Here is a 24,000-nt window from a genome sequence, read left to right on the forward strand (position 1 = left end):
TACCCAGATTCTTACCCTTACTCTACCCATTATCACTCAATATGTAACCCTAAACCTAACCTTAACTCAGTTCACAATGTAGTCCTAAAACTGATCCCCTACTGGATTTGGGAATTTGGCCAGGAAAAAAGGTGTTCTTAAGCTCAGAAAGTAAGGGCAGTTCCTAATCTAGCATACTGTACCATTTAGGAGGAGTCTGACAGTCACGAAAGGTATTCTGGTGCAGGACAAAAACCCTTAACATAGAGACAAAGTCATTAGGAGCTATCTTGATTGTAAAAAAAGAACAAAAAGTACTAGAGCTGAAGGTATGGCCCCCACAGAACCCTGATCCCAACATCATTGAGTATGTCTGGGACAGCATTAACAGGCAAAAGAATGTGAGAAAGCCTCCATAGAAGACCTGTGGCTACTTCTTCAAGATGTTTAGAACAACCTACAGTACCACCAGTATATAGGCCACCATCATTTAGGGGAGTGGTGGCCTTGCACTTGTAAGGGCATTGCACTTGGAATCCAGAGGTTCCGAGTTCAAGCCCCACTCCCACAGACTGCCACTCTGGGTCCCTGAGCAGTACCCTTAACCCCACACTGCTCTCGGTTGCCGCACAATGGCAGCACACTGCCTCCCGAGGGTTAAATTCATAGAGTTTATTTCGTTGCTCTGTACTTGTGACAGTGTAAAAAAAATGCTGAAAGTTCCTTAAAAATGTGTGCAAATATACCAAGAAGAACTGATGTTCTTTTTAAAGGCAAAGGGTGGTAATAGCATAAATTGATTCAATTTACATTTGAGATTTGTTCATTTACTGCATTTTGTTGATTGATCAGAATAAATTATCAACACTTCCATTTTGGAAAGCATTTCTCTTTACAGCATTTTTTAATACACCTGACTAAAATGTTTGCACAGTACTGTGTGCTCTAGTTCCCCTTCTAGTTATTAATATTAGTGATAGTTATTACTAACACAAAAGATAGCAGAAAAGCTCATTAAAACAGAGTAGAGTGAATCCTTCTTCCCATCTCTTCTGCATAAAACAAACTGACAGATCTGACTTGCTGCAATATCCAGAATTATGGCAGCAAGAACTAAACGAAATACATGCTTTTATGAGTCAAATTTGAAGAGCACATTGAATCTTGCTGACAGTGATTCACTATAACAGCGAAATCATTGAAGCTTGCTGCTTAAATTCTTCAGTGTGTCTCATATCATCCCTCTTTTTTTTCTCCCCTGGCCTTCAGAGTGTACAATGTTCAGTGTACATAAAAGGTGCAGGAGCATATTTACATATCTGTGGAACTGCACCCCATGTAATAATCCACCATTACATGAATCTTTTTGAGCATGAGACTATTTGAGTGGAATGCAGCTCCTCTCTGCTTCCTTTGAAGACTGTTAACTTCAGCGATTTAATTTAAGCATCTCTTTCCCCAGAAGCCTAACTCAGAGCCTTCCTATGGCTGCTGCTACTTGTCTTAGCATATGTTATTTTAAAACAAAAAGTCTCCCCTTGTTCAAGGAAATGAGATCAAGAGGACTATCTGAAGAGGTGTGGCTAAAAAGCCTATTTCTTTTTATACATATAGCAGCATTCCGAATTGATTTACTTAGAGCTCAGTGTATTCTCAGCTTATCCATGCACACTGGGGTGCACAAAGCCAGCAAAGTGAAAGACATTAGTGATGGAGAAAAAGATAAACAGAAGCTGACAAATTCCTAAACTGCAAAACTAAATGAATAGATTATGATAAAACCTTGATGTTTCTTTACTAGATTAGTTTGCAAAAAAAACAAAAATAAAACATTGCATACAAGTTCACCAGATATATAAAATAATATAGGAATCAGATTGTGAAATATAGATGTAATTCTTTAATTAAATCTGAGCCCCTCCTTCTGTATTCCTACCCATGATGAAAACCATTCTACCAAGCCGATGTGACACATAATAGAAATAAAAAATATATAAATCCAACCTAGGATGCTCCATGTCAAACAGCCGCTTAAGTTGCCACAAACTTTTGAGGTTGCACGTGTTAACCTCAGTAGGTATTTCCTTTCCTTTACCACACGTGCATCAGTGCACCAATGGCTAAATTTAAAACAATAGCAGACTTCAGAGCTACTTGTGCATTTCAGAAGCCATTTGAGGTTTTGTGGTTTTTACCCAGCATTGTTCTTCATCCTCTATAGTGTTTGTGTCGGTCTATACAAATGCCTCTGTGTACCCCTTTGCATTTGTTGCTGACACCATTCTCCTCTCTTTACAAAACATTCATAAACATGTGTAGTGTCAAATTCTTTCCCCTTAGATAAAGTAGGGCTGGACGATTTGGCCAAAACGCATATCAAAATAAATTTCTTAATTTTGTTAGATCCAACATAATTGTGATATTGATATAAAAACTTTAGAAAGACAGCTAAAAATGCCCACAACAGGTGCCTGTACAACCTTTTGACCATTATAAATTATTTTGTTTATAAAAATCCTCTACAATAACACTTTTTAAAATTTTGCCCTTAAAAAAATAAATAAATGAAAAAAAACATAAACACAGAACATCAGTCAGTAACAAATGATGGTATCAGACAAATTATATATTGAAATATCGGAAATATTTTTAAACATCATACAACCAATATTGTATTTGTCAGGACTCAGCAGGTAGTGTTGTGCTTTTTCTGCCCCTGCTTTCTGCACAGGTGACTGGAGTTGACTGGTGGGCGTGGTACACACCTGAGGCTCGTTCTGTGGTTACCTGTCTGCGCTATAAAAGGAGCTCTCTGACAGCTGGAGGATGCCAGAGTGTTAACCTTGTGTGGTACGCCTCAGTTGGCCACTGTCTTTGACAGCCTGAACCTTTCCTGTTTTGATCACCTTTCTCCTGTGTCTCCTAGAACGCTCCCTCGACTCTAAACCTGCTCCGGGCGTTTCCCCAGAGCTCGCCTGGTGTCTCCAGCTGATCGCTGATCACTGCTCCCAACGGCGCAGCTTGGATCCTGCACGAGTTTCCCCGGCCCGCTCATCGGTCACCCAGTCACCGGATCACCTCACCCAGGCAGCGCTGAGTCCGCTCCTCCACACCACCTCCCCAGTGCGCTTTCTGAGCTCAGTGGTAAGCCTTACGCACCTCTTTACGCGCGGCCCGTCCGCGGCGCGCTGTCTAATTCATCTCTCCCTTTTCAGCTCGTGCAAACCCCGGTCCCGTGACTCTGCCTGACGCTGACTCATTGTTTAGTTTTCTCGTTTCTCTGAATTTATTTCTGAGCTTTAATAAAACCCTGAATCTGCTTCCTGTCTCCCGAGTGTTGTCTGCATGTGGGCCAAACACGTGAAAAACATGACAGTATTAAGTTATATTGCAATATATACAGACATTGAAATATTTTTTATGTTTCATCTTTACAGTCAAAGTTCCCTGTGAGAAAGCAGCAAAAAGCAGGTGGCCTATGCTCCCCAGCAGCTCCCAGCAGACAGACACTGGGCAACTCAAAGGGTTTAAATACGCCTGACACAATAGCAGCCCCCAGAGACACAGGATTGGTATTTCATAAAACTCCCTCAGAAAAGTCAAACTTAGACACCTAATTCTGGTTCAACTTAACCAAAACATGTTAAAGTGGTGATTACTGGGTTTCACCAAAAGGACGCCTTGAGACAGGTTCAACTAATTAGTGCTGCTGTCCTCATAAGCAGAACGTTGATCAACAAGGTCAATGAGAAACCATGGCGAAATGTGAATGGTATTTCATTGGTAGAAAGCTATGAGGAGTTTAGAAATTGAATTAAAAATTAAAAGGGAAATTGTGCTGTTACCATCAATTAAAACAGGGAAAGCAGATGAAAGGCCATTGCTGAGAGATTAAAGGGGTATAATTTTTCAGCTTTTTTTAATCAGACACAATATTTTCAGAGATGCAAGAAATTTAAATGTGATATTTAACCAGTATCAATTTCAACACCATTTCAAATACAGATTAGAATTTTAAAGGAAATGTAAATTATGTTTGTGTAAATTTAGTTAAATACTTCTATACCAGTTTTGAGCAGTTTTAGTCCTTGGTCATTGTTTTAATCTTGAAATACTTTTAATTAAGAATTAGTAAGATTTTAGTCAGCAGAAACTTGGACAAAAAAAACTTGTTGAGGACCCAAATGCAGAGCTAAAGAAGCAGAGATGATTTCTTGCAAAATTTATAGAAGAAGTAATTATACAGAAGCCATAATCGAGAACCAATCAGCAAGAAACTTAGGAAACAACAACTAAGACACAAGGGAGAATAAACCAAAGAAATAAAGGAATGAAGAGAATCCCACAAACTGTAACTGAAGAGGAGGAGTATATATGCCAATCAGAAAAATGAATGGAGTAATAGACTGACTGGTAGCAGGTGTGGCCAGAAGGAACTAGAAGGGACCTAGTGGAAAGGAGACTTACACAACAGGGCAACAGAGGGTAAACAAGAATACAACGGTTCTAGAAATAACTAGAAACTACAAATCAACTTGGGTGACAATAATTAAAATAAATCAAACTGTAACTGAAAACCTATAGGCAGAGGCGGTTGGCCAATCGAGGGCACAAGGGTGCCACCCCACTCATCCAATGACATTGATTAAAACAAAAAAATAAATAAATCAAATAAAATTTTCTTTTTAGATGTGTAAGATAAATATTTAATTTTGAATGACCAGTAAAGTTATTTTGTTCGTTGTCGGATTGGTGACATATTTCCGCACTGGGGCGCAAAAATCATTGCCCATAGACTCACGTTAAAAGATGTACATGTGCAGTATCTCCTCTGCAATGTAAAAGGATAGGACCATCCTGGGGCACAGCTCTCAATTCAATTCAGTTTATTTATATAGCGCCAAATTCACAACACATGTCATCTCAAGGCACTTTACAGTTCAACCAGATCATACAGTCAAATTGATACAAAGTTTTCTATCTAAGGAAAACCAGTTGATTGCATTGACTCATTGACTCAAATACAATCCCTCACACTAAGCATGCTTGTAGCGACAGTGGAGAGGAAAAACTCCCTTTTAACAGGAAGAAACCTCCAGCAGAACCAGGCACTCTCCTGCGCCCAGAGCTAAAAGCAACTTTATTTGCACACCACCTCCCTCCACAGCGTTAACGTCACAGTCATCTGTTATAAAGTGTCGCTGATGGACAGGTTTATATTATTATTAAGCGTTCCCTGCCTTTGTTGTTGGCATTCATGTAAATATACTTGGGTGATAACAGTATACATTTAATTGTTTTTTGGTATACATCTATTTTGAAGTTATAGCCCGCTCTGGAGAAAACTCCACCAGCTGCCACTGCTTAAAGGGGACACTTAAACAGAACAAAAAAGTCCACAATAGGCAGAATCATGACAATTGTAATCCAAAAAGATAACACTTCATCCCTACATTTAACTATGTCAGCAACACCAGCAGTGAGATAAAGCCCCTGTAACAGGTGTGAAATAAGAAAGACCACGGAGGGATTATTAAGCACCCTGCCATCCCACCCAGCCGGATAGCCCTAGTGAGATCAAGAGAAACAACTCTTTAATTTAATGCCTACTTTAAATCCGATATCTTACACTGACCTAACCATCATTTTTCCAGCCTCAGAAAGAAAAAAAATGTTCTTATGGAACCTACAAAAGGGGTTGCCATTCTGAATTAACTGGACATGCAGTGAATGCAAAAAATCCTGTTTGGGGTGTAGTTGACATAATTTTTTTTTATGCAAACGGAAACCCCCATGGCATGCCATCCATGACAGAGGGCCAAATCGCCTTTATAGAAATAAAGAAATAAAAACAAAAACACCACCCTGCCTAGATTAATGCAAATCTGTCAAATATATGATAATTTCTGTAGAAAGCGTCAACCCAATTAGCTGACCAGCTGACCGACCAAACAAGCGTTCTGGTCCTGCTATTAACAAGGCTGAAAAGTCACATTAATGAGAGCAGAAGGAAATTCATTAGAAACCCTCCAGTGGGCAGCAGATGAATATCAAATAGGCAAGCTGCTGAGGGAAGCTTATTTAAATACTAACCAAAGCAAAGTTACTGTGGCCCCCTTAATGAGTTGAGCTCTATTATTGCCTAGCTGGAAGCCGTAGAGAAAATGTGTCGCTCATTTTTTTCCCTTTTTCTGCAGAAACTCCACAAATATCCAGATTATTATGCTTATCTTGAAACAATCATTAAGTACCAGCAAAAACAAAAAAAAAACAAAAAACAGATGAAATTTGCTTCGAAATATCTAACATAATGGAAGGGCACTGAACATACTAATGTGATAGTGACTCTGTTTCAGGCCGATTTTGTTAAATGCCAATGATCTGCAGTGGAGCTCCAACTTGACCTCATTCTACTAATGCTCATATGTAAATAAAAGCTTCTCTTTCCCCTTTTTAGTTGCCAGAGAGAAACAAACCCAGTCAAAAACTTTAGTTTTTATAAGTTTATAACCTCAGGCATTATTGCTATCATTTCTGATGTTTTGCTATGTCACACTACTTATCAGTGATTACATCCATGCAACAAACAACAGAGGGAGATGAAAGAAAATAAATTTCTAGGTGTTTCAATAAATGATATAAAGAGTTAGAAGTTTTTTGGGAAAAAAAAAAAGATAAAAGTTGATAAAGGTAGCATGAGAAACACTGAAGTCAGTGGATACTCTGTAACCAAGAGAAAATCATTAGATCCCTCTTAAAGGAGATACTAGAAGGGAACTGATGAATAGTAGCTATCCATGCTGGGCTGCAGCTCCATTAACTATTCACTTTACAGGCACAATCAATGCATTGATTTTAATCTGTCTTAAAAGCATGAATCACAAACTGTATTCAATAGTAAATTACCAACAGATTTAAATAAAGACTTTCAAATGGTCCTTAAAAAACTTTTCATACTTCAAAATCAATCTAAAAATTTGCAAATAATTCTTAAAATATTTGCACTTAAAGGTATAGTGGAAGATTTTCGCGAATTTTTGAAAAGACCCGCCCTCTCCACTTTAAAAAAAAAATTGACATACACAACCCTGTAGCCGCTCCTGAGAGGGAACGCCTGTAAAATCGTGCAAGAGCATGCACAAGCCCATTTCTCCTTGTGCACGCTGTTTTAAAAAGTCGCTGTTCTCATAGCTTATACAAGCTTACTGTGCCCAAACATCCGCCCTAACCCCTAAATCCCTCAATCACAATATAGAGTGTGGACTATATAGTGGACTTTATAGAGAACTCAGTTAACTGACAGATGATCACTACTTTTTACTCCCAGTTGGTCATGTAACTCCTCCTCCACTGCGCGGTGCCTGCGCCATCTTTGCTATTATTCACCACTGTCAGGTAGTGACAGCCTCTGGCAACAGCGACTGCTGTGACAGCAAATCCCATAATGCTTTGCAAGGAGAGCTCTCTGCGCAAAGCAACCCTAGGCCATTTTCAAAGAACTGCAGTGAGAAAGGTGAGCTTCAATGACAGTCTGAAACCATAGCTCACCACCGATATACGCCTGATATTGTGCATGCGCATAAAAAGATAGCTAACGGGACGAGCACCTAGGACGGCCTTACGTAAACATATCACCAGAATGATTGACACTTAGGAGGACTGCTTATTTAGATGATCCTACTGGAAATAAAAAAAACATCCTCTATACCTTTAAAATAGGATAATCAGACACATTTGAAATAAGAGACTGCAGTTATTTTTTCCTTATTTTAAATGTAAATTGTCTTATTCCATTGGCAAAGGGTCTGACTTACCTGCTCAATTCAAGAAGAAATGCACTTATTTGACGAAAAATTGACTTACTTAGACTTTCATGGATTGAAATAGATTTTTTGCAGTGTATAAGATAGTTTGTTGGTGGGATACAGTACCAAGAAAGGGCTGTTACATACATCAGCAAGATAGAAAAAAATATTTATTTATAAACAAGTAAAAATACCATGTTTTCATTGCAAACAAACATGAAAATGATTCTTTTTAGCAAACAAATTGCACTGAAAAACAATGCTACCATAACAAAAATGATAGGTGGGACTGTTTTAGTGCCTACAGCTTGACTTTCCATGATTTGCATGAATGGAAATATGTTCTTATAGACAAATGTGTGTCTGGTAAAACAGGATAAACTACAGGAGCCCCTTTCAGTCCATTAGCTGGGATTGCATATAGAAAGGGCCCCTGCTTTCTTAGCCTGTAATGATTAATTCTGTTAGTCAAGAGTAACCTAAGAAACTCCCACTATGGGAAGATTCAAACTGAAAAAGTTGGAAACTCATTGCTGTTCCCAAGTAATTCACAATAAATGTCCATGATGCTTGACATCATCCTGTACCAATCTATTGCTTCACAAAAGGAGTTCTGACTGGCCTTAGCTTGAGTGAATAAGTACATCTCCATAAGGAAAAAAAGTCCATTGGCTTCAGATCAAAACATGATTGCTGAATGAAAATCCCTTTGAATCTACTGTATGAATCCCTATTAGAACATGCGAGGAGTGCGCAGTAACACAGCGCGTAGCTTAAAGGAAACATTGTTTATGAGCACAAAATCCCAGTTATGTTTGAAAGATCCTGTAGAAAACTCATCTTAGGCCAGTAAAATAATAATAAAAAAACATTTAGCATTTTTATAAATTCATTTTAAATGTATTGTTTTCATATTTGAGAATGAAATATATAAAATTTTCTTTTTATTGTTAAATCTACTTGGGTTTACTTTAAAAACATCCACAACAATTTACAACAAAGATTGATTCAAGTTACCTACAAAAATATTTAAAAAGATTTAATTCCTTTAACAAAAGCTATCAGCATTGATAGACCAAATGGCTTCATGTTCCTGGAGGATGAAAGCAACTTTACGCAACTACTTCAACACAAAAGCAGGTAGCTGTTGATCTTTCTTATCTCTACTAAAAGACTTTGCTGTAATGTCGTGCCACCCCTACACTAGCAACTTGTAATTTTTAAATATGAGCTCACACTGCTGCTGGTCAGTCATTACACCAGCTATCCTACAAAGTTTCTTCAATTGTCCTTTACTCATCAGCATCGCTTTCAAATGCATTTTGTTCTTTCTCTACCTTTGCTAAAAACAAAACCAAGTTGTATACAGTAGATCTTCAGTCTGACCGTTAAATCTAAACAGTTAGTAGTTCTCTTCTAAATGAACAAAGGGTCGCTTGATGTTTCCAGGTGTTTTTATATTGCCAGCACTTTTTCACAAGCATAGCCTTTTGCTGCTATAAAGTACCAAAATATCTTAAAGCTTGACTGCAAACAGTTGATGAAAGGTAAAACTGCAGAAGACAAATAAAAAAAAAACATTTAAACCATGAGATGTAATGCTTCAAATAAAAGCAGACTCCAGACTGATTGTGAAGCACAGCAGTTTGTGCGTAAGCAACATCATTTTCACCAATTTTCTCTGTTCTTTGCACAACCAACACAACAACCTTTCGACACAGTGGACTTGTTAAAATGTGAAACTTTTCAAAGTTGCTGGAATATTTAACATCATAAAATGGTTCCCACATGACACACTTTTTCCTGCAGACTGTGAGAAATAAATGATGTCATATTTCCCAGCTACTTAATGAATGCTTTGTAAGACAGGAGGGAAATGCTCTCATTTCAATATAGCTTTAGTAAACCAGCATATTGTAAATATTCAGGTTTATTTTCTCATTGCATATGATTAGGAATAATAGTGCTGACTCAACCAAAAGTTAGCTCACGGCAATTGTGTCCCATCCACATAGTGCACTAACAAAACTGTTGTATTTACGGCTCGAAGCTTAGTCAGCTGAATGTTTCTCTCCTGTTATTATAAGATGTGTGATGGACTGCCTGCATTTTTATCAACCAAACAACTGGGCTAAGTGTTTTGTTCACTGCAAAATGATGATGGGAGTAACTCGATAATCTTGGAGGCAACATCAGCATCTTGACCAGCAGTGGACCATGACATATTGATACTGTAAGCTATTAGTGTAATATCCACTCAATGGTTGTTTGATCAGTGTTATCACTTATGCAAATACCATCTTCAGTCATGCCTGAAGGTCAATGTTCACCACCTCTCTCTTCTGCTATAAAGAAAAAAAAGAAACATTTCATGGTTTAGAAAAATTTCATCTATTTTATTGGCTTATTCTTTTAAAATGTGTGTATTTTACATTCTCACAAGTCAGAGTAATAAACTTCTATGTGTTTTATTTGTAATTTTTTGTGACAGACCAACAAAAAATATGTCCATCATTGGACGTGAAAGGAAAATCACACATAGATTTCATTCTTTCAAGAAGTAAAAACAGGAAATGTGCATTCTATATTTGAATTCAATCCACCGAATGCTTTGTAGAACTCAGTGAACACTTTCTAAAGTCAAATTTGCCGCCATCACAGACACACAAGTCTGTCAGGGTCTTTTTTATCTTACTTGGTACATTTAGAAATTGAATTATAAGCCTGTTCTTTTTGGTTTTCCTTTATGAGATTCAATCAAAAGCGTCTGCGTTTAACGATTCTCAGGTTTAGTCATCATTCAACTGAATGAGGCTCCTTGCACTGACTATGGCACTCTAATATATGAATATACTTAGATATAAACCATTTCATGTAAAATATTCAGCTGTATCTCTAGAAGTGTTGTCCTCATGGAAGGTGAAACTCTGCCTCAGTCTAAGTCTTTGAATAGTTCAATCTAATACAACTTGTTTAACCTATTTGCTGTTCTACAAAGTTTCACTGGTATTAGTAGTTGGTTCACCAACTATTAACAAGTTATCTGTAAAGCGTAAGTTAATATAGTATTTAAGTGATAATCATAAGCTAATGCATGTTATTGAGACATTATTCTAAAATTGCAGCTATTACTTAATTATCAGCAGTTATAAAATGAGGAATGGTTGCAACTTTAGAATAGTGTCCAAAAACATATATAAACTATTAACTGATACTTAACAAGTCATTTGTAAGTAATTCAGTGACAGTTTATCAATGATCTATTAACTATCTATAAGGCATAGTTATAAATGCTTAGCAAGGTATTAACAAACACTCAACAAGTGATTAATAACTTATTAATTAACAGTTTACAATGAACCAGTTAAAACGAATAGTTAATGTAAAGTGTTACCGTGAATAAGTGATTTCTGTCAAGCTTAATAAAAATACTCAATACTCAGACTGTCAGACATCCATAGAAAATTTAATTTTGTCTTACCTTGCAAAGAAATTTGACTGATGTTTTATAGAACTTTTCATCCTAGTGTTATATGCAAAACAGGAATTAAATCGTAAATTAAATTATGCAAAAATACAAAAACAAAAATCATTCATAACTAGATTTTTTAAATATTTTTCTTTGGCAGCACAGGAGTGAAATGTTTATAAATCACTATCCATAACAAGGTACAAAGCGGAACTAATGAGGGACTGAGGATCTTTGAGGAAGGTGGCCCATTATTATTCATTGAAAAAGAGTAAATACATGCATAAATGTTAATGTTGCAGGGTTTCTATCTGTCCAATTAATCTATGGAGGCTCCCTTGGGAAGCTTCATTGTTGAGCCATAGTGTTTGTCTTCAGGGGAAATATGCAATTAGGATCCAGCCAGAAAAAGACATTAATGATGTCTTTCATTTTTCTTTCCTTTACATTTATTTTTGTCACAGTCTTTTAATGTATTTTTCATGAAAAATCTGAAAAAAGCATATATAAATAGACTATATAGATAACCTGTTCCTATCTTTGTACTCTTGGGAATACATTTGGACTTTCTAAAAAAACATCTATACCATCTATCATTTATGAAACATGTCCAAAGGGAAACTTATGTATTGTCATTTAATAAAAAATTATCTGGTCCAAACACATACATAAAACATAGACTTTATGGCCGACCACCTACAAACCTCTTCCATTTTTCCTAAAAACAAAATGGCTCACATCATTAAGCTCTCTCTTTACACTTTCACGGATGTTGCACTGATTCTCCAATAGGATAATAGCCTACAGTCTGTCATTCTCCAGGCCATTACCCTGCCAACCTGGTGGAGATGGAAGCCTTCACTTTGCACTGATGAAACTGTTTAACATTGACATGAGGGTGAGCAATCTGTTGTTGATGCTGTTGCAGTGTAACTTAAGACATGGCAGCTTGGGATTAAGTTGAATATTCTAATTACTGAAAAGACCAAGGTAGTAAAACAACAGGCTTTTAATAAAGTAAACAGTTTGATTTTTAGTTAAACATACAAGAGTCTGAATGAAGTCTATTAATCATAATTACCTAGAAGTTATTTATTTATCCATTTTCTGATGCTTTACAACATGCAGCTACCTTTAAATTAATAGAAGTAGATGAGTTCTTCATGGGCTTTATTTAAGAAGGTTTTACAACATTTTTATTATTCAAAAGCATGAAGAGTCACAAACTATCAAGACTGTGGTTATAGACGTTTGTGCAACTTTTTCAACCACATTTTTTTCTTCCCTTTGGCTGTTGACTTGCACGCTTTCTAGATACAGCAAAATGCAAACAGTTTGCATCTTACTTGTGTTACAGAGGGTGTCAGCAGTCTTCTTTTACTTTTGTTTCTTTCTGTGATTTGCTTTATCAAATTTATGTCATTCAGCCTATATAATTTGGCAAAGTTAATCAACATTTGTGCTAAAAATGACCATCAATGTGCAGTGTCTTTTTCAGGGAAACATAAAATAAAAGAAGGTGTTAAAGATAGGCTCTCTTTCCGGTTCTTTTCCCTGAAAAGAGACCACTCAGGACAAACTTTTTGAATAACACTTCATAACTTATATGTATTAAATAACCAGGAGACATGACAACAGATTATGATAGAAATTATAATCTTACTCAGATCAGAGAAGTTGCTTAGAATTACAGAAGACAGCTGCACACCCCCAGGCTCACCTCTCAGGAAGTGGCCCTGATTAACAGTTAAAGAGGCCTTTTATACATCTCCAGTCTGCCACATCACCACATCATTACATCATACACATTAGCAGATGAGGAGACATCCATGGCTCCAGCCTTATCAAAATATTACACTTTCTTAGCTGAAGGAATGAAATCAAATATTTGCCACATACAGAATGAAGATTATAACTGTTGACAGTTATGACAGTTTCTCTGTCCAGAAACACAAAATGTTCTTACAATAAACTACATTCAAACCTGACTTAAACTTTAACCTGTACAATGTAGGTTAAGCAGCAAAAGTGTATACAGTGTTACAGCGATGGGTTAATAAATGAATAAAATAAATGAAATGAAAAACAGTTATATCAGTAAACTATCCGTTACACCAAGTTGGTATCTAGCTGATACCTCATGTCATTATAAGGTGTCAAACCCTCTAAAACTGTGCCGGCTCACTCTTAATGCCAGGATTAAAGACATATGCCAAAACCTCTATCAAATTGGGCCCTTGAGAAGAATTACTGCATTAAAATTATATCTATATAGGCTATTATGTCTATATAGACTAAAAGATAAAAGAAAACATGAAGATCTATACCTAATAGCATTATAGTATGTCTAGAAAAAACTGTCTATAATTAACTAAGATGTATATGTGTCTATTAACAACCAAAGCATTTTAGGGTTTAATAAGTCTTTTTATGATTGATAAGGATTATTTATGTCATTAGGTTTCTGTATAGAAAAGTTTTTTATTAATCTAATTTAACTTAGATTTAAAGAATGGGACTCTGGCTTATTAAGCCTTGATCAACATTTCATTTATTTTATATCAAATTTTATTTATTGAGAAACATGTACATAGGCTTATGGACTTACATTTAGAATTAGATTCAGCTATACTGGACATCTTGTTTGCACTTACAAAGAATTTGACTTCAGACATTAAATGGGATATACGATTTTAGGGATAAAACGATATGTACATCCATGTGTACTCTATGCAGTGCATCAGAAATTTGGATGTTCAAATCCTCTTGGAAGCTCAACCTAGATAAACACCAATGAGACTTTCAAAAATCTTCTAGGCTGAAGCGTCTCAGGTGAAAAAGTTATTTCCCAAAAATAACAACATGCTTTTCTTTGTGTCCTGAGACCAAAAGACAGGCTATGAATCACACACAAAGAAGTTCTAGACTGAAGAGGATTTCTCATTAAAACTTTTACAACATGAGTTTACAGCTAAAGATTGTGTGCGGTTGAGCATGAAAAGTGATTACATAACACTTCTGCAGGCTGATTCTTTGTTCTGTAATTTAACAGTAGACTGTATATTAGCAGCTGCATCTCTTCATAGATAAATGCACAGAGGTGGAGGGGGGATGGTTAATGTACCAATCACACATCTGTTTTATAATCATTCATAAAAGGTCTATGTACAGCAACGTAATGTGATCAATCTTAAACCCTGCAGGAAGTGTTTCCCTGCTGATGCCGATAAATGACTCCAAAGAAGATCTAAGAATTATGAATCATTAAAAAAGCTTGAACACATATAACATATTGCCTGGCACAGTAGTTCATTTCACCTATATCATGCTGAGTGGATCAAAGAGTTTGATGTTAAAAAGCCTGAATTTTTTAAAAAGGAATCTGTGTCCAAGACAGTAAATACATTCCCTCGGCTTCCCACTGAATGGCTCCTAAGTGGTCTACTAGCCTGCATTGCTGACGGGGGGCCAAAGTCTCTAAGCTATATGTAAGGTTAAAAGCTGTACGAAAATGTTCAACCCAGCATGAATGAAAACTATATATACATGTTCAGAAAGAAAAAGAAAAACAACAAGTACAGTCTGACGATTCTGGATAAGGGCTTTGGCAAATTGTGACCTTCTGGTAATGTTCTACATTAGTGCATAGATGAATTTAACTACTTAATAAAAAGAAAATTGCCACAGTGAGATCAACCCGGTTAAAAAAAATAAAAAACAAATCTCTAGGATTCATAGTAGATGTAATAACAGTTATGCAAAGCAATTTGGTCTCATGTACAGTCCCATCCACATTATTGACAGTCCAGATAAAGAAGTATAAAAAGCCTTTAAATCAAACTCCTGTGTTTTTTCACCAGCATAATCTCAAAATAATCTATTTAGTGTGAAAAGAAAACTGATGAAGAAAGCATGTTTTACCAAATCACTTGTGTCAGTTTTTTCTTTTATAATTCCTTTAATAATCTGACAATAACATATAATTAATATGTTACTATTTGCAAGTTTATAAAGCATAATTCAATCAGCAATCCAGTACTACATAAAACATATGACCAATTATAATTTTGCTAACAAAGGAGGATAAGAGTGATAAATATTCAAAATCTCTCTGCTAGAGAACTGAAACTGTCATGATCTGCTCTGATAGCAGACCTTAATTGCTCATTTCACTCACCTGACTAGTTCTGCCCAGTTCCTAATCATCTCTGATATCACCCTGTAGGTTCTGCTTTATATTCAGTCCAGCCCAGCTATCATGGCCAGATCATTGTTTGTTCCCTATTTGCCTTCTGTTAGTGTCCTGTCTGTCAGTTTTGTTGGTTTTATATTTATTTCCAAGGTTAATGTCCCTGTTCCAGTTATGAGTTTACTCTCAAGCCAGTGTCCTCAGGTGAGTTATTCCCTAACCAGTGGTGAGAGCGTTTCAGCGTTTCCCTAGGGGTTGATTTCCTGATTCCGTTCCCTCTCACCCACTGGCCCTGTCTGTCCCAGCCTGATCTGTTTGCCTAAACCACGGTTGGACCTCTGCTGGATTCTGCCTGTATTTGCACTTCTGTCTGAGCTGGTTGCTTGATGCACGAGACTCTAAACCTGTCCTCCCAGGTGCGTTTCTGTCTGAGCTGGATGCTCGACGCACGGGACTCTGAACCTCATCTTCCCAGGTGCATTTCTGTCTGAGCTGGATGCTCAACTCACGGGATTCTGAACCTGCCTTCAAGCCCTGATGGATTCCTGGATCCCGGAACTGTCCATTCCTGTGTGGATTGGAACCCCCTGACGGGACTGCGGACTCCTGGATTCCAGAACTACCCAAGTCAGATCTTAATCCCTGTCCTGGATTGGAGTCCTGCTTGCTTACTGGGGCTGCTGCATCGGGGACACCCTGGATGGCTCAGGGCCGCATTTCGTTGGCAGTGCATCGGCTGATCCTGCCTATGATTGAGAGGATGGACTGAACCGTTAAACCAGAGTGTCAGTGATTGGGCGGTGCCCCGCCCCCGTCCTGTAGTTGCTACAGGTCCGCAGATCCTCAGCAGCCCGCTTCAGTTCTGTTTACTGTATGTGTGTCTGTTTATTTTTATAAACGTTTTGAACTTTCCTACTGACAGTCTCACCTTAAATACTGGGTCCATCTGTCACGTTTTATGACAGAAACCAAGAGTAGCATCTTGGGCTCAATGCATCTTAACGTAAACCAATTCTATAGGAATCATCCAAGCAAAATGGCAGGTTTGCTGCTGTCACAGACCTGAACCTGGGGGGTTATCTAATGCTACTGGGACTTATGCTGAAAGCAAGACGTAGCCTATGGTCAGGCGTGGGAAAAAGATAAATCTGTGGGGGAAAAAAGCATATTAATGTATGGTGGGACATATTTATTTAATTTAAATGCCTATTTCTCCTCTAAAGGCCCTCAGAATCCTGTTAGAGCTCGTGACATCATGAACTCTTAAAAAGAACAAGACTTTATGATCAGAATTTGGTGAACTCTACCAGAAAACAGAAGATTTCTTATTACTGGAGTAACTGAAGGTTACTTATGAAGAGTGGGCTAACCCAGATATACTCTATTTCAAACTGTGTGATGGGGTGAAACGAGATCTAGATTTTATCTGCTGCAACAAACACTCCAATTGGATTTAGTGTAACAACAATGAATAACATTGTGGAAAATCAATTCATGCCTCCTATAAATGGATGTGGCGGATCTACTGTATGACGATGTGGGCTCTTTATCTTCCAAGGATGCTTGGAATTTTTTTTGAGAGTGCAGATATTCAAAATTCCATGATATTCGAAATAAGAATCTGGGGGACTCTTCCAGTCAAAAAACATGGATCAAGATTGTCTGCTTAAAAAGATCAAATTTCAAAACAGAAACTGATTTGTTACACAAAAGCAATCTGTCTTGCATGGCATCTTTATACCTAGATCCTACAGAAAACTTGCAGGGTGGGCTAAAAAATTGGAGTGCCTAGCAGACAAACCAGTAACCTGGACAACTTACGGGATTTATTCAAAGATCAATGGGTAAAATCTATACCTCTAGTGACTGTGTAATGAAAATGTGTACAAAGTAATATCAGAGGGGCTCAAGGTGTGAAGCTACAGATGTTATCAAGCAAAAAAAATAAAAAATCCATAACAATGTTATACTTTCTACTGAAAAAATTTAATCAAAGGTCATATTTTTGTTAATATTTTTGGTTAGCTAATGTGCTACTGCAATGACAGGTTAATTTATTTTAAGACTTTTTGCATGTCTTTACTGCAGGTTTTAATCAAGATCTTTTTCAGTTCTTTAGAATACTCCAAATAAACAACTCCACCAAAGACTGATCCCCCCCAAAAAAATCTAAGCTGAGAAAATGTATGTCACTTTTAAGGAATTAGAGCTATAAAGATAGAAAGCCTAGAATTGAAAGCCAGATGGGTCAGATCTAACCTTTGAGATACCTTGAAGTCATTTGGCACTGATCCCTCTGATCAGGAAACCTCACACTCTAATCTTCTCCCCTAGCAACACCTGAGACGATTTCCCCCTTACTCACAGCCCTTCAAGGTTGGGCAATATTCCCCAAGGACAATGCATTATCCTCAAAACTCCTCAGCCAACTAATTAAAGGAGCCAGAAAGCGGACAGTGATTACTCTGTGCTCTCAGTCTAATAAAACCACAACTACCATCTCATTCAGGAGTTGAAATTTACTATCAGATTTTAAGGAGTGAAAATGTGTACTCTGGGATTCTAGTCTCAAACGTTTGTATTATTTTTGAGGCAAGTAAAATGAAAGAAACTATATATTTCTGCTCTGTTTGCAGCTTCACCACTTTATAACATAAGAACAGCAGCTTTTTACTAAAAGCAATCTTAGCGTATGTTTTCATCTCATCCTCCTAGAAACATCGGCATAGACAAAATATAGACAAGGGAAGTGGCTGAGCAAAACTGTCTGGTTTTATGTCTGGAATAATTGAACTTTAGGGAGATGTCAACAAAAGAAATTTAGTTTTTTTTTTACTAGTGGATACATAACATATAGGATCTACCAGGCAGCAATGGCAGCTGCATGCTTTAATGCAGACATTACGGAGAATATAAAATGATCTCTTCTACTTCTATTTTCAGTAGAGATTTAAAAGTAAAGTCTGCAAGCAACGAATGCTGAGGAAAGTGTTGCCCTCATCTCTTAGCTATCTTGATTCTTTTTAGAAGGATTTAAAAAAATAATTTTAACATGTTTTTTTTTTTTTTTTTACTTATTAATGCTTTGTATTTTTTACTCTGTGTATGTTTATATCTTATTTTGTTTTATTACAAAGAACATTCAGATTTTTGACCCAAAATTCATTTAAATAACGTCCCTATTTTACTTTAAGGTTGGTTTTATTCAGGAGTGGATGAATAGCTATTCAAGTACTGTAACAGACAACAATTTGTGAAAATAGGTGATTATCAGCTGTTGTGCAAGGATATTGCTTGTGCTTTCTCCCAGGGACCAGTATATACTGTACAAATATAAATAATGTAAAGTTTAAGAAGTACTCCAGTTTGTTTTGTTAGCAAATTATACAAATATTTTTCTGAGCAGGTTACAACAGCTTCTGGATGATACCACACCGGAAATGAATGAGCTAAACAGTTTGTTTGACAACAAACTATGTCCTTTGATTTGGAGGAAACAAAGTTCATGTTATTTTAATATTACGAGGGAAATGTAGTTAAAATAGATGGGTTAGGATTGAAATGGGTAAATGAAATAAAATTCTTAGCTGTGATTGTTGAATATAAGATCTGTTGGAAACCTCACATAGAACATGTCAAGACTACATTATCTAGAAGCATCACTGTATTAGTAAAGCAAAACATTGTCATTTGGTCCGTCTGTTTTTGGAAGTCCCACAGGATCTTGGCTCGGTCATTCTCTACAATCTTTGGGGGCATTTCCCACTTTGACCTTGGGGTTTCCAGCCCATACTCTGCACAGGTGTTCCTGTACAGTATTCCAGCCACTTGGTTATGGGCTCTAGGTAAGCTTTCCCTGCTAGCATCTCACACCCTGCAGTTATGTGCACTCAGGGGCCTCTTTGCACAGTCTGCACCTGGGGTCTTGTCTGGTGTGGTAGATCTAGGCCTCTATTGCACTGGTGCTCAGGGCCTGCTGCTGTGCAGTCATGATGAGTGCCCCTGTGCTGTCCTTCAGTCTGGCTTTGTCTAGCCATTGGTTGGATTTCTGGATATCCGGTACTTCGGTTATGGTTCGATGGCACATCCTGTGTGGGGGGCTTATCCTCCCATGACGGTTCCCCATTGTATGAGACATATATATATGCTGTATATACCCCATGCACATATATATGCTGTATATACCCCATGCACCTTTTCTTCCTTTTGGCACCTTCATCTTCTGTTTGACTATTGAGCTGATGTAACACATACATTTCTAGATCTGTGAGATCATTAAAGTCAATCAATCAATCAGTCAATTGTGGTCATGTGGGCTATGGGTAATCATTCAAAATTTAAGTAGGCAAGTATGAATGTGTATATATTGTATGTACTTTTATATGCATGTATTTATTTGCGTATTTAACAGACTTTTGGAGCAGGTATGGATGTTACAAGTTCATATCTCCATTTTGAGATCAATAAAGTCCTACTCTATTCTAGTAAGTTAAATAGGAATCAGGTATATTGCTGATGTTATGAAACCATACTGTATATGAAGTGAAAGGTGGAAATTAAAAAACTTTAATTTCTTCATCTCACTTTTTAGACATAAGCACTAAATTACACATCTAACACAATATATAGTTCAAATATTATACATCATGTTTGGAAGTGTTACATTTGTAATTTTTAACTTGCTTTAATTAAAGTAACGCATTCACTCATTCGGAAACTATACCAAATTGTGGTTACAAAGTTTGAAAATAATGTTTGAGTTAAATTAGCATATTATTCATTGAAAAATACTGAGAAAGCTTACACTAATATTGCATCAATTTCTCCACTGGTCATTCTCTGTTAATCTTGTTAAACTTGTGCTGAAGAATCTTATTTTAATTTTAACATCTAATAGGTTAGCTGCAAATATAAAATCTGTAAAATTCACTTCACTCTTAACAGTCTGAAAAATATGATTGATTAATATACAGTAGGTGCTTCTTAAAGCTTCTCAGCAGCTTTCAAGCATTGCTTCCAATTTTCAAAAATGCAATTGTAACTTGGCAAACATTCTTACAACAAGGCCTTCCCAAATGAAAAAATCTGAGAATAATTCTAATCTATATAATGAGGCAGAGTGCAGCATAACCACTCCACTCCAATAGACAACCGGTATTTAGTCTAATAATGCATGAACTGATTTTGAAAGCCCAACAAAATGCCTTGGCATCTGGAATAAATCCATACAGATACTTGGCACTGAAATCCAAATGCACATGTGTTGGCACTAAACAACTGAATGAGGTCCAATGTTTCCCCCTGGTTGGCTTTGACAAGGTCTTAGATTGTGAAGTGACTAAATAGCTGCAGAGCAAAAAACACCAGCGCCTGAGTGGAAGGTGGCAGCAGAAAGAAATACATATTATAGGGAAGCAGCATCTGCAGAAGAATGGGGACAGAAGGAGTATGTCATGTTGGAAGAAGAGGACATACCAAAAAAGCTCAATAACATACAGTATACAGGAGGACCAGCAAATCTACTGGTAATAAGGGGAAAACCGGAGCATTCATGGAAAGTTTGATGCAGCAGAATGGCATTAACCGGCTTCCATAATGATAACTCTGGTCATGTCTTTACATGTTTTTTTTTAAATGACAAACATTGCTATTGACCGGTTTCAGGAAAAAGCACTTCTTGTCAAACTACAGTAGGTGAGGCATTAAAGCTCTTAGGGAATACAAGGAGAGAAACATTTTTACTATATAGTAAATATTGTGGCTGAAAGGGGGTTACATGCAAACCATGTCATTTCAGACTCTTAAAAGATCCAATTAAATTTCTCAGAAATCTTAGGATCCTTCTCAGCGTTGCTATAGACTCAAATCCCTCTCAAACAAATAATAATAATAATACCCTCCCTCTGTGCAACACACATTCAGAGACCTGTTAATGTTGTCAGCTTTATTATCAAAATGGGAAGCATCTTTTTTCTTAGAAAAAAAAAACTGCAGATGTTGCTATGGGGATTTTTTGTCAAAAACATAATGAGGTAATTTAAAAGTGGCCGAGAGTTTTCAATAGACCTCTTTCCTCTTTCTTTCCTGCCACAGAAGAATGAAAGGAAATGTTCTCACTGGGAAATGCATAGTCTTTTGTAGAGAACTAGGTAAAGCATGGACACTTCAGTTCTTTGCATTTTTATTGTTTTGATTTTGAACAAGGCAAAACTGAATCACAATGACAACAGGGATGTTTTGTTTTTTTAACTGCGTTAAACTATAGAAATACAGAGAATATGTTTTTTTTTTTTTACTTAGGGTATAATGTGCCTCAACAAGGTGTTCATACTCCTTAAAAATGTAATCCCATTAAAACAAATCTCGATGTATTTTATAGGGATTTCAAAACACAGACTAACACAAATAATAGAAAAATATGAAAGGGTTTTCATTAACAAATTTAAATTTGAAATACAAGATTATTCACTTAAATTCAGACTTGACAGTCTTACATAGTGTTGTTAAATTTGTCATCTGAAATGTATAACATAATGTTACAACTAGTGTTGCACCAACACCAATACCAGTATCGGGCGGGGCCCCGATCCAGCACTTAAATGGTGGTATCAGTATAGGTGAGTACCAACAAATAGGGCACTTATACCATTTTGACAGCCAGAAGCTTATTCAACTATTGTCACCCATTCCAGGAAGGCAATAAAAAGTTCTACTGGATTCACTTTGTGTTATTCTTTATCCTGCTTCACAAAGGTAGGCAGCAGCTTCACAAAGCCATGATGGCAATTATTTTACATCCAAGTAGTATGCAGTTCTTCATATATACACACATCAACTTCAAACAGATGGTATTGGTATGGTATCTGTATCGGCCAATACTGCACAGCCAGGTATTGGGTATTGGGGCCAAAAAATGGCATCAGCGCAACACTAGTTAAGACTGCAAAACACCTTAACTGTCTGACCAAGCAACAGGTTTTTTCATTAAAAGAATGAGCAAAAGTTTAATTTTAACTCTGTGTAAAAAAAATATGCTTTGTCCAAACGTCCACCCTAATTCCTAGATCCCTCAAACTATATAGAGCAGGGACTAAATAGTAGACTTTAGGCCCCGTCCACACGAAGCCAAACCCTGGCCTAAACGCACAAATTTTTCACCAAACCAGCCTCTCATCCATACGAAGCCGGCGTTTCAGGGTCTGTAAATGATCTTTTTTTTATTAAGCCTTCAGAGTGGGAAGATTTTGAAACGCCGTTTTCGCGTTTCCATCTTTAAGCTCTAACCGTATTTTTTTCTTACACGCATGCGTCATAGCGTCGCCTCTAAACATGCATGCGGGACACAGTATCACAACAACAATGGCGCCGTACTGTGTTGAATGGTTGCTGCTCATGCTACTCACCCTGCTGTTGGGCTTACAACAGAATCTTCTTCTTCTGGAATATCTCCAGGAAGAACAGAGCAATATCGACGACATAGTTCAGCACCTGAATTTGACTGAACCACGAAAATGGACCCGCAGGGCAACCATGTATAAATATTAGTGCGCATGCCCAACATTTCGTCGCCTATTTTTGCTTTGGCACCACAGCGCCACTTACAGGCCTGGCATACATTTTGCAGCGTTTTCATGCATTCGTGTGGACGATCACATTTATTTCACGTCTCCGTCTTTACGACAAATGTTCTGGAAAATATTAGCGTTTCGTGTTCGTTTTGACTTTGTGTGGACGGGGCCTTATAGTGAGCTCAGTTAACTGACCATTCAGACAGATGATCACGACTTTTCCCTCTCCGTTGGTCAGGTAACTCCACCTTAATATTAGTCGCTACTATCAGGTAGCAACAGCCATAGGCAACAGTGGGCCACTGTGACAGCGAAGAGAGCTTTTGGCACAAAGCATTCCGGTATATATCTGCCCAGGGGGAAAATCTATGTACAGTAGTGACCATACATGATCCCTACTTTTAAAAGTGCATTATGGAAAATTTCGTCCAGACACTCATTTAAAATGATGTAACCACTATAAAGTGCCCTATATAGTGATTAGGGAGGACATTCAGACATAGCCAAAAACCGCTAAAAGAGATAAAAAAGGGAGCAACCAAAACAATTGAGAGAAAGTGCTCTACTCAGATGAGATCAAAACACGATTTTAATGGTAATGTAAAGTGGTGAAAGCATCTTCCTTCACGGATGATGATTTCCACAAATATGAGACACTATATATTTACTGAGACAGCGAATGAGGATAAAAGCAAGACACAAGAGGGCTTTACCCTGTAGCATAGCCAGAGTTCAATGACACGATGAATCGATATTCATGTGTTACAATGGGCCAGTCAAAGCCCAAAACTAAGTCCAGCTATGGATTGATGGCAAGAAAATTCATGAAGGTGGTAGAGAAGTACAGTACCCTTACATACTATTGGCTGTAAGTGTAGCAACACCTAGTTCTACAAAGCTTTTAATCTAAGGGCGTTAAAGCAAACACAACACAAACATCTCTTTTAATTCATAAAGATGTTTGAAACTATGTGTCATGCAAAACTCCAT

At 37.2% G+C, this 24,000-nt stretch overlaps 1 protein-coding gene and 1 long non-coding RNA gene across 3 annotated transcripts in view; one reads left to right on the forward strand and one right to left on the reverse strand.

Moving 5' to 3' along the window:
* Positions 1-24,000, reverse strand: part of adam12b (ADAM metallopeptidase domain 12b) — a 132,862-nt gene that overhangs the window by 73,877 nt on the left and 34,985 nt on the right. The gene's annotated exons all lie outside the window — the stretch shown is intronic.
* On the forward strand, positions 2,663-3,349 carry LOC119783726. The gene is made up of 3 exons (XR_005280844.1): positions 2,663-2,829; positions 2,906-3,123; positions 3,195-3,349. It is a non-coding gene; the product is annotated as an uncharacterized LOC119783726 (long non-coding RNA).

Source organism: Cyprinodon tularosa, unplaced genomic scaffold, assembly GCF_016077235.1.
Source record: "Cyprinodon tularosa strain WSP-4 unplaced genomic scaffold, ASM1607723v1 ctg210, whole genome shotgun sequence".
Lineage (NCBI taxonomy): Eukaryota > Metazoa > Chordata > Actinopteri > Cyprinodontiformes > Cyprinodontidae > Cyprinodon > Cyprinodon tularosa.